Source organism: Ambystoma mexicanum, chromosome 12, assembly GCF_040938575.1.
Source record: "Ambystoma mexicanum isolate Mex_15411 chromosome 12, UKY_AmexF1_1, whole genome shotgun sequence".
NCBI classification, from domain to species: domain Eukaryota; kingdom Metazoa; phylum Chordata; class Amphibia; order Caudata; family Ambystomatidae; genus Ambystoma; species Ambystoma mexicanum.
The window spans coordinates 1,113,813,877-1,113,829,379 of NC_090936.1; the positions used below are offsets into that span (position 1 = coordinate 1,113,813,877).

A 15,503-nucleotide genomic window follows, 5' to 3' on the forward strand; every position below is an offset into this window, starting at 1 on the left:
ACAAACAAACTTGATTGCATGGAGGTCTTATCAAGATTATCAAGGGAAGGAATTGGTGAAGGGAACATGTCTACTTATAGAACATATAATGATTAGTGCATAATTGGCTACCCCTTATCTGTACTATAAGGCACGCCTTGAACTACCTCTAAATATGCATAGTACTGATTATAGCGGACAAAACAACAGTGGCTTTGTTTATGCAACATTGTGGGTTAGGTCGTCCCCCAGCCCCACTGATTGGTATCCCAACCTTGGACTTTTGGCTCTTTAGCAGCATGTACATGAAACGAAATCTAGGTGTTTGAATCCTTTCAGACTACTCACCATTTTCCCAATTAGTCCATCATCTCTCATCGGTAGGCTATCAGCCAAAGTCTTCTGTTTCAAGTTGAACTTGTTGCCTCTCACTGGCCTGGAACATTCAATGGAGTGTGAGCACACCAGTACCTTAACTTAAGGGTCTACTGAATAGTCTTTGTTTTTGACTTCTGAGTCACATGTGAAGAGACCATGAATGTGCCCATTTCAGTCTTTCATTTGCTGCTATTTGATTTAATTCTGCAAGGTGCTGTTGCTCCTCTTGACCTCTAGAGACTTGCTCGCTCTATCGCATATGAAATTAGTATGGTATTAAGTCACCAACAGTTTGGCTCTCACAGATGTTTTCATCTTCCTTCATCTATGAAGAATGTCCCACATTCAGAGCTTATCCATGTACTCCCTTTGTGCTCTGTGCTTATCCTTTGAAAATAGCACCTTCTCCCTGCGCCAACCTTGATTTATCGTCAGCTCTGCACATGCAGCTGTTTTCATGCGTCTCTTGATTCTTACAGCTTCGGCCTGTCTCTGAGGTAGCTCGGTTATATTCAACTTGAGCCAGTGCCCATTTTCCTAATATGACCATCCTTGCCACGTTATACATTCCTCTAAAGCAAGTTTCTATACATTGGCTTTCTACCTTGCGTTACTGCATTTACAGTTATTGGTGCAAAGTGGTGTCAAGGCAGTTCGAAGATGCAGGCGAGCAGTATGTGCAGTTCAGAGTGGCACAGGATTCCAGCTGCTCTTTAGATTTCGCGTTGCTAGGTGTCCCACGCCAGACAGCTTGGATGGCACCTACAGGGGATCATTCACCTCCAGTTTAGAGCCTGGTTCCAGTGTAGTTGGCAGAGGGGATGGGCCTTGGTCCAAGAACTGTCCCCTCCACTGTGCCCTGTGTATGGGGAGTGGACAGACCTCTCCTCTGCCTTGGATCTTTTCAATCTTCACCTCATTGTTGGAGGGCTGTGGAATGGACTGCATTCCCAATACAGGTCCAGGGAATACATCTTGTCTTCTTAAAAATCCACAGATGAATAAAGGAAGGAATGGGATATGCCTTCCTTATAAAGGCAAAAGGTCACTGGGTATTGGACAAAATCAAGCCTGGTGTAAGAGGTTAAATCCTTACTGCTTTGACAAATGACCCTTGCCTTTATTACATCATACCCAAAGAGCTTTGACCTGCAGGTAATGGAGGGGACAGGAAGAAAAAGAGCCAAACCAATAAAGCAAGATAGTGGAACCCCTTGTCAAGTTCACCTTTCACACTCTCGCTACTCTAAATCTGCCCCTTTTTTATGTTTGCTGACCTCAGAGGCCCTCTGTAGTGCAGCATGCTTGTGTGTGAGGCAGGCCTTATCCTACATGAGTGCCCAGTTGAAGCAGATTTCCCAGTAGATCTCCTGGTGATAGCAGAGGTGACCTGGCCTAGCAGATTGGGCTGAGCTGCTCCCATTGGTGGCAGTACCTGAATGATTTTCACATGGCTGGACCCCTTTTGCAATGGCACAGACGGGCTTAAATTTAGTGCTGTGAAAGGTGTCCCAGAGCGGTGCTAGTGGTTCAGATTTATTGAAAACCTCCACCCATTGTTTTTTTGGTTGTAGTTTTTATCTCCCTATGTGAGCGAGGGTATGCCAAGACGTGGGGTCCTTGTTCGCTGCATCATAGGGAACCAAGCTGCACCTCACTGAGGATGCCCAGCAGGGCTGAAACATGTCTGGGGTTGCTTGTGTTTCCGTGCAGAGGGGACCTAGACTAGTTGTTCGGGCTGGGCTGCTACCATTGGTGGCAGTACCTGGCTGATTTGCATATGGCTGGACACCGTTTGCAATAGTGCAGATGGGCTAAAAAATGGTGGTGTGAAAGGTTGCCCAGAGCAGTGCCAGTGTTTCAAATTTTATTCAAACCCCTCCACCCATCACTTTTTTGGTTGCTGAGGGACTAGGTTACATAGTAGCAGCCAGGCTAGCCATGATCACCTTTAACACTGATCTGGGCTCAAAGGATTGACACTGATAAGGTATCAAATTGGTTTGGCTTTAATCATTCTGTGCTCTTATTAATAACACAATAACCAGGTCTGGCTTATTCTTAGAAATGTGAATGAAAACAACAGGCACACCTGCTAGTTAGTGGAACCCACTATCACTCTTAGGAACCACCCCTATGGTTTGTTCAAAAATAATAAGAATCAAACGTCCACTTTATATTTATTTGTGATATCCCCAGTCGAATTTTGAATCTCCAGTTTATTCAAAACCCACATTGTTTTGCTTGTGGCTGATGAGCCATACATGTTTAGTTTCTAAGTGTAGACCACATTACTGCCACTAAATGTACATGTTTCGATCCAACATGGATCCTCTTCAGGTGGCTGTAAACCAATCGAAAAAAAGCACCAATCAACACAAAAACAGATTTAATGAATCATTATTACAATCTTACTCTCTAGATGCCAACATGGGCCGAATGTGCATGCAAAAACTTTGTCTATGTTTTCCAGCTGACAACCATCATTTGGAACTACCAACATGCTCGAACTAAACATGCATTTGTGACATCACTCCAACAGTGCATCTATGTTGTGACAGGAAAATGCACAGACAAATCAGCGTGCGTCTTGCTGCCCATGCCTGGGCATGTGAATCACACCTCCTGATGAAATGAACCTTCTGTGCACACCAATGCACCCCAAAAATGTAAATAAAATAAAAACACTGCTGCATGTCCTTAACCGCATGCGTCCCGTGCAACAGAAATATACTTCTCACTACATCTCAAATCGTTTAACAACCCATTGTGCCACTATATATTGCATAATAACTTGTGCAGCGTGTGACAGGGTTGTGCGCACGATAAACGTGCAAACCAAAATACGCCATGAAACACCACTTCTTCCATGTGCTTGCGTAACCCAGTTGCAAGCTGGAAATCTAAATCCCTGATCGTATAACCGTAGCGGTTTGTCCACGTGTCTACTCGTCACCTTGTGTGTCGTATACCAAGTCTGTGTCACATTTCCCGGCTTAACGCTGAGTCTTATTAGAAGTTTAAAGGCCAGTGACAACATTCACATGTCCCTTAACTGTGATACCTGGAATATGGCGGCCATTTTAGTGTGTAGTGCTACCCCATAACTTCCTATGGTGTTCAAAATGAAAACCAGGGTTTGACACAGCATTTAAATGAGTCCAACCTGCACATAATGCACTTGTGACAGATTCGTGCACTCGATACGATTGTAAAAAAGCGAAATGGATGAGATAGTGAACATGAATGATGGTGAAAAATCGCTGTGAATTAAGTGAACATAAAAAATAACCCTGTGTGCGTGTGATCTATTCATCCAGAATTCAAACCAAATAACTTGAACGCATGGTGTATTTCCCACTATGGCCTCCATAACTTCCTTCTAGACAATAAACTAAATAAGCAAATAAAATATGTATACAGAAATATGATTAACCAGACAATTATCAAGTGCTTAGCCCAAAACAAAACCTGTAATCTGAACAGAAAAGCAAAAAAAAGGAAGTCTGAACAACAAAAATGTGTAATGTTAATGACATACCCCATGTATAGATCTGATGAAGACTGTATGCAATGGGACAACACTTTTCCTTCAAAGAATATTGATTATTTTTGTTTGTTTTCATCTCTATCTGTTTTTGCAACATTTTGGGTCCCTGAGAAATGTCTGCAGTCAAAGCACCAGATAGAAACATGTTGGACATATAATATGATAACGTTAGGGTCATATTTAGAAATATTGCTATTTTTTTATTCGTTTTGCTTTTATTGTTGTTTATTGTTGATGCCATTAAGGGTTGTTGCAATGTGGTGAAGGTGTTTTAATTATTTCCTTTTATATATTATATGTTGCGCCATTGTCACTGTTATATACTGATTATGTGATTTATAAACTGTAACTCTGTTTTTGAGGGAGATGGTTAGAAACATTATATATGCAATTTAATTCTAATCTTAAAGCAATGTTAGTTTGTTTTCTAATTGGAAATAATGAAATTACATCTATATTTTTTGTTAAACAACTATTTTCTACTCTGAAGCAGTTTTCTGGACCTTACTTGTGTAGAGGTTGTTTGGGATTTCCAGTAAAAATAAGGTCTGTGTTCTCTTGGACTGGTGGTCTTGCAGTATATATGTTCATACTCATACACACCCTTCCCAATGCCAGCACCAACCCCTCCCCCAGCCCCCAGCTCCCGCAGGTCAAGTGGCCGCCTAGCGTCTTTCTGAGAAGTTTCACCTTTCCGCTATCCTTCCAAAGCCCTCTACACCGCAAAATCAGTAGACGGGACAACCAGTCTATGCAGCCCCGCAATGAAATGCACTGCTGCTACCTTCCCTGTGCGGTGCCACTGGACACCCCCTGCCTGTGTTAAGTGTCCCAGAAACCCCATCAAGGACCCCCTGTGGAATAAGTCTCCTAGCCCATGTTCCTTGCAAGAAACCTTGAATACGCCAAAGGATCTTGCATAAGAGGCCTTTATTCTGCTGGCCATAGAATCCATGATCAGCGGTGATAGGACGGGGCACCAAGTCTCCAGAGTGTCTCTGGAAATGGGGCCATCTTGTCCTCTGCCTGTGGTAGCCAGCGCCGGAATTCCTGCATCTTAAAACGAGACAAAGCATCAGCAGCGTTATTTTACACACTCGTGACATGCCTCGCCTAAAATGTTGTACCCCCGTAAACTCTGCAACACCAAATGCTTCAGCCACCACAGTACAATCAGGCATGTTGCCATTTGGTTCTTAATTGCTAATACCACTGACATGCTATCATACTAAAACACCACATGCTTTCCTCGCATGCCGTTCCACCAATCTGTCAGAGCCACAATTATTGGGAACAATTCCAAGAATGTCACAGTCCACGTTAGACCCCTGTCAAACCAGTCGGGGGTCAGCCTTGGCCACACCATTCTTTCCTGAGCATTGCCCCATAACCCCCGCTACCCGCTGCATCAGTGTACAGTCCAACCTGGGCGTTTGTATTCGCCTCTTCGGGCCAAAACTGAAACCCATTAAAATCGTACAGTAATGCATCCCAGGGGTCCTGAGATCCTCTTTGATTGACTTAGACAACCTACTGTGATGGTGTTTTTCAGTCAGTCCAGACATTGCCCCAGCAAGTGCCTGTGAGAAAGCCCTTCCGATGGGAATGATGCACAGTGCAAAGTTCAGTTGACCCACCACCCTCTGCAGCTGACCCAAAGTGACCTTCTTTCCCCGCGAGCACACGTACACCGAGTCCCTGAATTCCTGCACCTTTTCCTTTGGTAGGTGGCACACGCCCCATATCGAGTCACTTTGAATAGCCAAGAATGTAAGAGCGGTCACTAGTCCCTCTGTCTTGTCTACAGCCAGCAGCACCCCCAACTTCTCGGTTACTGCTTGGAATGCCCGCAGAGCGTCCAAGCATTGGCTTGTGTCAGCTTACCAATGAAAAAACAATCATTCAAGTAGTAGCCTCCCTGCACTGTTGCCTAGTGGGCCATTCCAGAAAGGTGCTGAAAGCCTCGAAGTACCTGCATGAGATCGAGCATCCCAGAGGCATGCATTTATTAAAGTAAAAAGAACCCCTTGTCTGGAACCCTAATAGACGTTTGCCGTCAGGGTGAAGTGGCAGCAGCCTGAACGCTGACTCAATATCAGATTAAGCTAGTAGCGGTGCATTCCCTAACGCATGCAGCTGTTTTAGTGACTCCGGGTGGTGGCATGACAATCCTACAAATGCAACAGAGATCATAACACGTGCATGCATGGTAAGCTACTTGAAGTCTGTTGCCTCTTTCTATGATTGTGAGCACTAATGAATAAAGGAAAGATTCAGAGTCCCCAATAGTGTTCAGAAGGCAGAAGCAGTATAAAAAGAAAGAAATCAGAAAATAAAAGTCTTCCTAAATGTCTGTGATTTGAACATACAATCCCATGCACCACTATTCGTATTGCAATACTTTACCGTCTATTGTAAAAAAAGGCCTCACTGGAAGCCAGAACTTAAACCAGAACTGTGCTGTGAAGTTGACCCAGCACATAGCCAAAACCTGCAACCTCTACCCTCACTCACCCTTGCATTTCCTCTTATGCACCACACCCAATTTGAACTACCAAGGAATATAGCACAATCTTGGCATAGCAACAGGGCCTATTCTGAACACATACCCAACCTTCTTATCCCACTACCTGCAGCAACCCAGAAAAATGCATACTCCACATATTATTAATCTCGATACCTTGACCAATAGCCTCCAGCTACACCCTCCAATCGCCGGGATCTGGATTTGGGCACTGCCCCCAGCTGAGCCTTGAGACATCACTGGGTTTAATTGATACTGTAACCATGTGACATACATTTATGGAAGCATTGTGATTGTATATATGCTACTCTTGGGGAACATATCATTTTGCTGTGTGTTTGATTAAGGGTATTGAGTCATTCTGCATTCCTCTGCACAGTGTCTTGCTCACAATGTCTACGCACATATTGAGTCAATTGTAGCCTTTTATTTGTCATGCCCAGCAGTGCTCCTCAGGATGGATTCTGATATGATATATTTTAATTGTATCGCGCTCATACACACGTGTTTCAAAGCGCGACAAGGCAAGGGAGGGGAAACATTCAAAATTCTATGGGGATAGGGAGTTTTGCCACAGCAGTATTCGTCGAAGTAGATTTCTCCAATTTTTTTTCAATTGATTTTGCCACAAATATATGCGGGGGTAGGTTTAGGAGTATAATTCATGTAGGACGGTTAAATCTTCCTGTAAAAAAGATCAATTCAACGAAATCTACTATGATGAAAAAGATGCAACCAGATTACATAGAGCTGATTCTATGCAAACACTCCCTCCCACCGCAGAGGCACGGCTTTCTGTTGGTGCCCAGAGGGTCTGCTGTGGGGCACGGGCTAGTTATTAGAGAGAGAACAACCCCATCAAGTTTCTGTGCACTTTATTTTAATAGGACCAAAACTGCACTCTCAAGCGGCTGCGCATGTGACACTTGATAAAACTACAGTAAATATAGCACGTGATATAATCTATATATATAAAAGTCAAAATGTGTTTGTTTGTGGCAGGATTTGTGGTGAAGCGTTGTTCCTTATACAATTCCACACCGTTTCACCAGTCTTCGCCAAATGTTGCATAGTTGTCCATTAGGACCCTCCGGGCATTACTGGATATTTATTTATTTATTTATTTTATTTATAAAGCACGGCCAGGCCCAGGGGCATACGGACAACCGACCCCGTTCCCTGGATTTCAGCAAAAGTCAAAATGGGTTTGTTTGTTTGTGGGTTTGTGGCAAAACGTTGGTCCTTATACAACTCCACACAGTTTCACCAATCTGCACCAAATTTTGCATAGTTACCTGTTAGGACCCGGCAGACATTACTGGCAAAGAATTTGGACACCCCATTCTGTTCCCTGGATTTCAGCAAAAGTCTTCTTAGGAATAGGAGTTCTATATCTGTGCAAAACAGTGCACCAAATTCTGATAACACTGCTCAGCCATAATGCTCCCACTCCAGAGCTCCCAGCTCCCCCTATACTCCCTATCCATGGCAGCCTCTCTACTACCCCCAATACACACATACAAGACAGGTGCCCACTTAGAAGATCTTCGGACCCAGAAGGGCTCAGATTGATTAGTGTTTACCTCTCACCTCACCTGCATTGGGAGGATCTCACCTGTTTGGATTCATCGCTGTCCCCTAGCCCAAATGACTCCCATAGACCTCAATGGGAGCAGGCTCTCGGCAGACCATCTTCACCCTCCAAAAGAATGATCTCCTCTGCTGACTTCAGTGGAATCACCCTCCGAAAACATCTTACCTGTCAGTGCCAGGCACCTTCAGAGAAGAGTACTAGCCTTCTAACCCTGGTGCCATGTGGGTACTGACCACCAGCCCACTGCCCGCATCTGTATTTGTCCTAATGTGTGTTTCCTGTGCCTTGCTTTGTCTTTGTCCATCCCTGCAGCCTCGCAGTGTGCTACTTCTTTGCCATCTTCTAGCTGTGTGCCACATGTGTGGCCTGCCCTGTCTTCTTCCATCCCTGTGCCCTCATTGTATACAGCTCCTTTGCCATCCTCTTCCAGCTGTGTGCAACACACTCTGCTATGCCATGTGCCCTGGTAATGCAGATAGAAGCCACAAGTGTGTGGCAGTGGAGAAGCAGGTCACTGGGGTCGGCCTCTTTGATCAAGCCACCTCAACAGGAAAATGGAACGTGGTCCTAGCGCGATTTTGCCCCATAAGTACAGAGGATAGTGGCATAAGGTCAGCCACACCGGTGAAGCTCTGAACCGAGCACAACCCAAAATAGAAAAATTACGTATACCACCCAACTCGCTCTACAAGACAAATATGACAAGCATACCGGCAACCGCACGGACGTGGTTTGAGAAGGCATGGGCTTATGATTGGCGGCACAGGTCAGGGAGGAGGATGCCCTCAACACAAAAAGAGAAGGCGCCAGTCAGAATGGTCACAGGCCCCACTTAAACGGACCTGGGCCTTTGGACTGTAATCAGTAACGCCGGACCAAAAGGGCATATCTCCTCCTGACCTCATGGTGCCTAAAAGCAGGCATCTGATTGTCGGTTCCATGTGTTAATATCCCGCAAAAATATTGCGATACAAAAATATCGCCATGTTTTTGTGGAGATATTGAGGCATGGACTCTGCGGGGGACACCCCCGCAACCACCGCATTATTTTTAAATGTGCAGAGGAAACCCTCGCAACCCTCGCTCCCACAAATTATCCCCCCCAAAAAATATTGCCTATGGCATCACAGACGACCATAAGGATAGTCCCAGGAAGATAGCTCAGCGGCAGCGTGCTCGACTTGGAAACAAAATGACACGGAGCAACACAAGTTCGATCCCTGGGTCCGCGCTTAGAAACCTCTGGGTATTAAGCGCGTTATAAATAACCTATCATATAATATCAGCGATATCTTTGGTGGGGATAATATGTAGGGATACCCTATTGTCTCAGTGTGATAATTGCAGCTGGTTACCAGTTGCCTTGTGCCTACTCAGCCTATGACTTCATCCAGCTCTTTGCCCTACCTTGGCCACAATATGCGAAACTTGTGAGCCTTCTTCTGATACCTCCCAGGTCCCGCCCTTCCTCTGTGCCATTTCCGTGCCGTGTTCCCGCTTCATCTTAGGTCTTAGCGTGGGCACTCAGCGCCTTGCCTTCCCCCCCCTTTATCCGTCCTTCCTTACCCCCCCCCCCTCTATTCCTAATCAGTCATACCATGCAAGCAGTAGAAAATTGACACGACACCAGTTTGTGTGGAAAGTTAACATGCCTCAGCAGCTTTATTTGCATAAAGTCTTGGAGTTATCTTACAGGCAATCCGTAATTCACCGTCACCGATACACTATTTCGAGTGCGGCTACCTAGGGCTTCCCCCTCCCCCTCCCCCCCCCCCTGATCGTCCTCGTCCGGTGGACGCCTCGGATCGAGCCCGGCCCTGACTATCCACCTCTCTCTACCCCGGCCGTTGTTTGCAGTGAATTTTTTGGTGTGCCCACCATTTCCCCCCGTGCCCATGTCTAGGTCTTGTTGCGGGTGCCCGACCCCCCGCACACTTGCCCCGTTTCCTGCTCGGGCTCTAGCTAAAACCGGCAGCCACGCGGTGCCTCGCTAACATCAGGTTCCTATACCGGCACCGTACTAGTGCCCTTACAATTTCCTATACCGGCACCGTACTAGTGCCCTTACAATTTCCTATACCGGCACCATACTAGTGCCCTTACAATTTCCTATACCGGCACCACCACAAGTGCCCTTACATTTTTCTATACCGGCACCACCACAAGTGCCCTTACAATTTATGTACGTATCCGTATTTGGGCCGGCACCGCCCTCCGATGCCGGCCCCCACTTTCTGCCTGCCTAGTTGGCCGTCGCTTGCGACGTCCATCTAACCTTTTCTTGCCTAACTCTGCTCAGCCCCCCCTACGCCTTCGCGTTGTTCCGGTTATTGGCATCCTAGTCTTACCCCCGTTATGCCAAACCCCCCCCCCCCCCCAGGTCTCCCTGCTGTGTCCCCGAGCCCCCCAGAAACATCGCAATTCCCTCTCACTCAAGGGACCCCCCCCTCCAACTGCAGCCTTAGCAGGTGTCCTCCCCCCCTTGGCTGGTGTCATATCTCTTCCAGATTCCCTGTCCCTCGTACTGTCTTCCTTTCCCAACTGTCTCCCCCATTCCCCTGGTCCCCTATGCTGCGCCCCCCCAGGCCCCCTCTTTCCTGTCCTTGCTGGCCCTCCTTGTCCGGACTCCCCCCGCCCCCGATGCTCCTACCTTTCTTCCTCCCTCCTCGAGCTCCTCCCTCTTGCCCCTCCCCCTCCGTGACGACTTACCCCTGCTGTAAATTTTTGTCCCGGTAGCATACCCCCCCGTATTCTCCTCTTGTTCCCCTCCAACCAGCTTCACTTGCTGCCCTCTTTTTAGTTTGTTGTTCGTTCCCTCCCCCCCCCCGCAATTTGGGTCTTGGAATTGCCTCCCAAGTCCCCTACATCCCTCCCCTTTTTTCCCAGGGCCTCCCCCAAGCCTATTGCTCTTGGGGCGCCGTGCATCTAAACTCTTGGCTGCTCGTTCCCCTGTGGGTCGGCTAGCAGTGCTTTGTAAAGGGATTGCAATGTAACTCCGCTGGGCGACCTGTAAAACAAAATTGAAAAATTATTCACATACTTTTTTGTCGGGAGGGTGGGTGGGAAAAAAGAACGCAGCTCCGGCAAGACGGGAAACCGAGGGAGGATGTGTGAATGCTCACACCAGCACGGGCTTTTATGCCCGGCTTCTCCCCGGTTTCCCGCCCTGCCCCGAAGCTTTCGCGCCCTGCCAGGGGGGGGCGGGCCCCTTTCCGTCATCATCCGCCCCCCCCGGCGCATTTCCCTTACGTGTGTGGGGGGAGGGGAAGGGCGGCCTGTACCGCCCCCACTAAGGGGCGGCGCTCGCCATGCTTGCTTCGCCGGCGCGTTCGCCCGCCGTAGCGTGGGCACTCAGCGCCTTGCCTTCCCCCCCCTTTATCCGTCCTTCCTTACCCCCCCCCCTCTATTCCTAATCAGTCATACCATGCAAGCAGTAGAAAATTGACACGACACCAGTTTGTGTGGAAAGTTAACATGCCTCAGCAGCTTTATTTGCATAAAGTCTTGGAGTTATCTTACAGGCAATCCGTAATTCACCGTCACCGATACACTATTTCGAGTGCGGCTACCTAGGGCTTCCCCCTCCCCCCCCCCCCCCCCCTGATCGTCCTCGTCCGGTGGACGCCTCGGATCGAGCCCGGCCCTGACTATCCACCTCTCTCTACCCCGGCCGTTGTTTGCAGTGAATTTTTTGGTGTGCCCACCATTTCCCCCCGTGCCCATGTCTAGGTCTTGTTGCGGGTGCCCGACCCCCCGCACACTTGCCCCGTTTCCTGCTCGGGCTCTAGCTAAAACCGGCAGCCACGCGGTGCCTCGCTAACATCAGGTTCCTATACCGGCACCGTACTAGTGCCCTTACAATTTCCTATACCGGCACCGTACTAGTGCCCTTACAATTTCCTATACCGGCACCATACTAGTGCCCTTACAATTTCCTATACCGGCACCACCACAAGTGCCCTTACATTTTTCTATACCGGCACCACCACAAGTGCCCTTACAATTTATGTACGTATCCGTATTTGGGCCGGCACCGCCCTCCGATGCCGGCCCCCACTTTCTGCCTGCCTAGTTGGCCGTCGCTTGCGACGTCCATCTAACCTTTTCTTGCCTAACTCTGCTCAGCCCCCCCTACGCCTTCGCGTTGTTCCGGTTATTGGCATCCTAGTCTTACCCCCGTTATGCCAAACCCCCCCCCCCCCCCCCCAGGTCTCCCTGCTGTGTCCCCGAGCCCCCCAGAAACATCGCAATTCCCTCTCACTCAAGGGACCCCCCCCTCCAACTGCAGCCTTAGCAGGTGTCCTCCCCCCCTTGGCTGGTGTCATATCTCTTCCAGATTCCCTGTCCCTCGTACTGTCTTCCTTTCCCAACTGTCTCCCCCATTCCCCTGGTCCCCTATGCTGCGCCCCCCCAGGCCCCCTCTTTCCTGTCCTTGCTGGCCCTCCTTGTCCGGACTCCCCCCGCCCCCGATGCTCCTACCTTTCTTCCTCCCTCCTCGAGCTCCTCCCTCTTGCCCCTCCCCCTCCGTGACGACTTACCCCTGCTGTAAATTTTTGTCCCGGTAGCATACCCCCCCGTATTCTCCTCTTGTTCCCCTCCAACCAGCTTCACTTGCTGCCCTCTTTTTAGTTTGTTGTTCGTTCCCTCCCCCCCCCGCAATTTGGGTCTTGGAATTGCCTCCCAAGTCCCCTACATCCCTCCCCTTTTTTCCCAGGGCCTCCCCCAAGCCTATTGCTCTTGGGGCGCCGTGCATCTAAACTCTTGGCTGCTCGTTCCCCTGTGGGTCGGCTAGCAGTGCTTTGTTTCAGGGATTGGCCTGTGATTCCTCCAAGACTCTCTGCTGGCTGCCGGCGGCAGAGAGTTCCCCCACACCCAGCTTGCTTCCACAGGGCACTCCCTGAATAATTTTTTTTTTTTTTTTTTTTTTTTTTTTTATATATAATTATTCCTCGTGGCCGTTGGTAACACGTAGTCCTGAACGGCGCATTTGGCTTCTGCACGGGGGGGTATTCTCAGCTGACCACCCTCCTTTACTCCCCTCGCACATTGATACGCCCCCCCCATCCCTGTTGCATGGCACCCCTCTAGTATCCCGTCATGTTTCGTTTTAGTAACCTCGTGGCCGGTGTTGGCGTATCTGAGGGCTGTGTGGCGAGTGGGAGTAATTGAGTCATTGGTTGTTCTGAGCGGTTGGGGGGCTGTTTTAGAATGGACCATTCTATGTGGAAGGGGGTGTGTTACCAGCTGGGCCTGGCGGAGACTCTGCAGCCTCCTGGGAGGCAGAGGGGCTGCCGGGGGTTGTAGTCTTGAAAGGCGAACTCTGGGAATTGTAGGTCCGTCTTCACCACGCGTTCGACGGGAGGGGACAGGTACTGTGTGAACCCACCCCTCTCGTCCCCACCTCTATCTAGGACCCCATGCAGAGTGAGAAGTGCGCCGAATTACCTGCCTCGAGCATCGATGAGGCCATGGCGCTCCCTGACGCACAGAAAGCCTTCGCGATGGCTCCAATGTAAACAGACAAGCCGTACAGCGGGCATAAAACAAAACATTACTTTGTGGCACCCGAGGCACAGTGGCCATCATATAAACCAAAAATTTCGACGGGCCATACGAAAAGGCGCATGGCCACGAGACTCCGCACCTTGCAATCGAACCCCGGTCTCCCGCATTACCAGTCCAAGCCCTTAACGCTTGCGCCACTGGCGGCTGCGCTAAACAAACGTAAAATTCACTCTAGATAAAGCAGCTTTCGTTAAAGCTGCTTTATTTAGTTTTTCCATGCTGTAAACATATCACGCCATAACAATGCCGTCGTGTAACAGCCCATTTCTTGAACAAACGCACTCGGCGGCCCCAAAGCACACAAGTAACCCGGCAGACAGCCCCAGTTCTGCTCCTCCCCACCACACAATCCACAAGGTGGTCGGGAGCAGAAGATTCAGCACTTGTTGTAGTGCAGGCTGCTTCCACTGCACAACCCCTTTTTGAAGCCTGCATACAGCCACTGCTGATGCTGACGTACAATTAAAAGAAAAGGAGATTGATCCCGTAAAATATTGTATTCCTCGGGTCCGCTCCAGCTGGCGCGGCGGCCAGCGAGCAGACCCTTCTCCCTTCCCCCCCCATACTTACCAAATCCACCGTCTTATAATCCTCCCTGGGCGGGATTCGGACGGTGCCCTCGCTCACTACCCAACAGTACCTGCGCACTAGCGTCGAGGCCACCGCACAATCCCCACCCAAACTTCTGCGTTATGAGGGCCTGCGCCACACCACCCCGAGAACTCTTACCCCCCACTATCGCCCCCCATGAACCCGTCCACACGAGACCCGCACAACCGGCCCGACGTTCGAGCGCTTACCTGCAATCCACCATGTGGCGACAAACGATCTCCGGGCAGCAACTTTCGCCAGCGACTCCCGAACTCCTCACTCTTCCACTGGAACCGCGAACTCCTCGCTCCTCCACCCGAACCGCGGGAAACCCAGACACCAAACAGCCGCTCGAACACAGAGAATAGAGCGAGCTAACGAAGAACGCAGCTCCGGCAAGACGGCCTGAAAGATCCAGTTGACACCACTTCCCTACCAGCAGTCCTAACAATGTCTATATATGCCCGCAATTTATGAACATATGCCCCAAGACGTTTGGACCCACTACCCTCCTAGCAGTCCTGTACATGTCTTCACCTATCCACGTGTGCCCATGCTAAGGCGAGGCGTTGGGCACAAGTCAATTTAACCAACACAATCCATAGTCTGGCCGCCCACTTCCAGGCAGGAATTGGCCCCAATCGAGGACGCATCTGTGTGTTTGCGAACATCAAGCCCCAGCGCCTTTCCGGGTGAATTCAACGCACAAACCAGAGTTGCGGGATACTCTGCACCGAAGAACTTCAAATCTCCCTAATGGTGTGCCCCCTTGCAAACTGGGGACTCCTTCCTAACCCATGTTGAGGATGGATACCCTCAGTGACTAGCCCCAACCTGAAACCCAGCGGAATACCACCAACGCCAACTTGAACCCGCTCTCTCACTGACCTCCCTTCAAAAACTTGTACTAACCCACCACTGCCCCCCCACACAGAATTTTTTTTTTTTTTTTTTTTTTTTTTCTTTTCCCTTATCTTCCTCCCCTTTATTTCTCATGCTCTCCACCCTCCTTCCCACGCGTTGACCCTCTTCCCTGCAATCCCCCCTCCTTCCCCCGCCGCCCTTCCTGCGCACGCTGCCGCTGGGACTGGGCTCCACAAGGCACCCACCCCTCCCAGGGAGGCCTGCGAAAAACCCACGACATGCACAACAGCACAATGCAGAGCGTCGTCCCTCGCCACCACAATGGCTCTCCCCCCCCGACAAGGCCGTGTCCGAGCGCGAGGGAGAAGTCCCCGCGGGCCCAGAAGTTAAGATTCAGTCTAAACCTTCCAGCCATCACCTTTGTTTTTGCTTCTAGACCCAGTTTCACTGGAAATTGG

At 49.4% G+C, this 15,503-nt stretch overlaps 1 protein-coding gene across 1 annotated transcript in view; it reads left to right on the forward strand.

Moving 5' to 3' along the window:
• The window catches only part of GATA3 (GATA binding protein 3), a 150,723-nt gene that overhangs the window by 40,270 nt on the left and 94,950 nt on the right, over positions 1 to 15,503 (forward strand). The gene's annotated exons all lie outside the window — the stretch shown is intronic.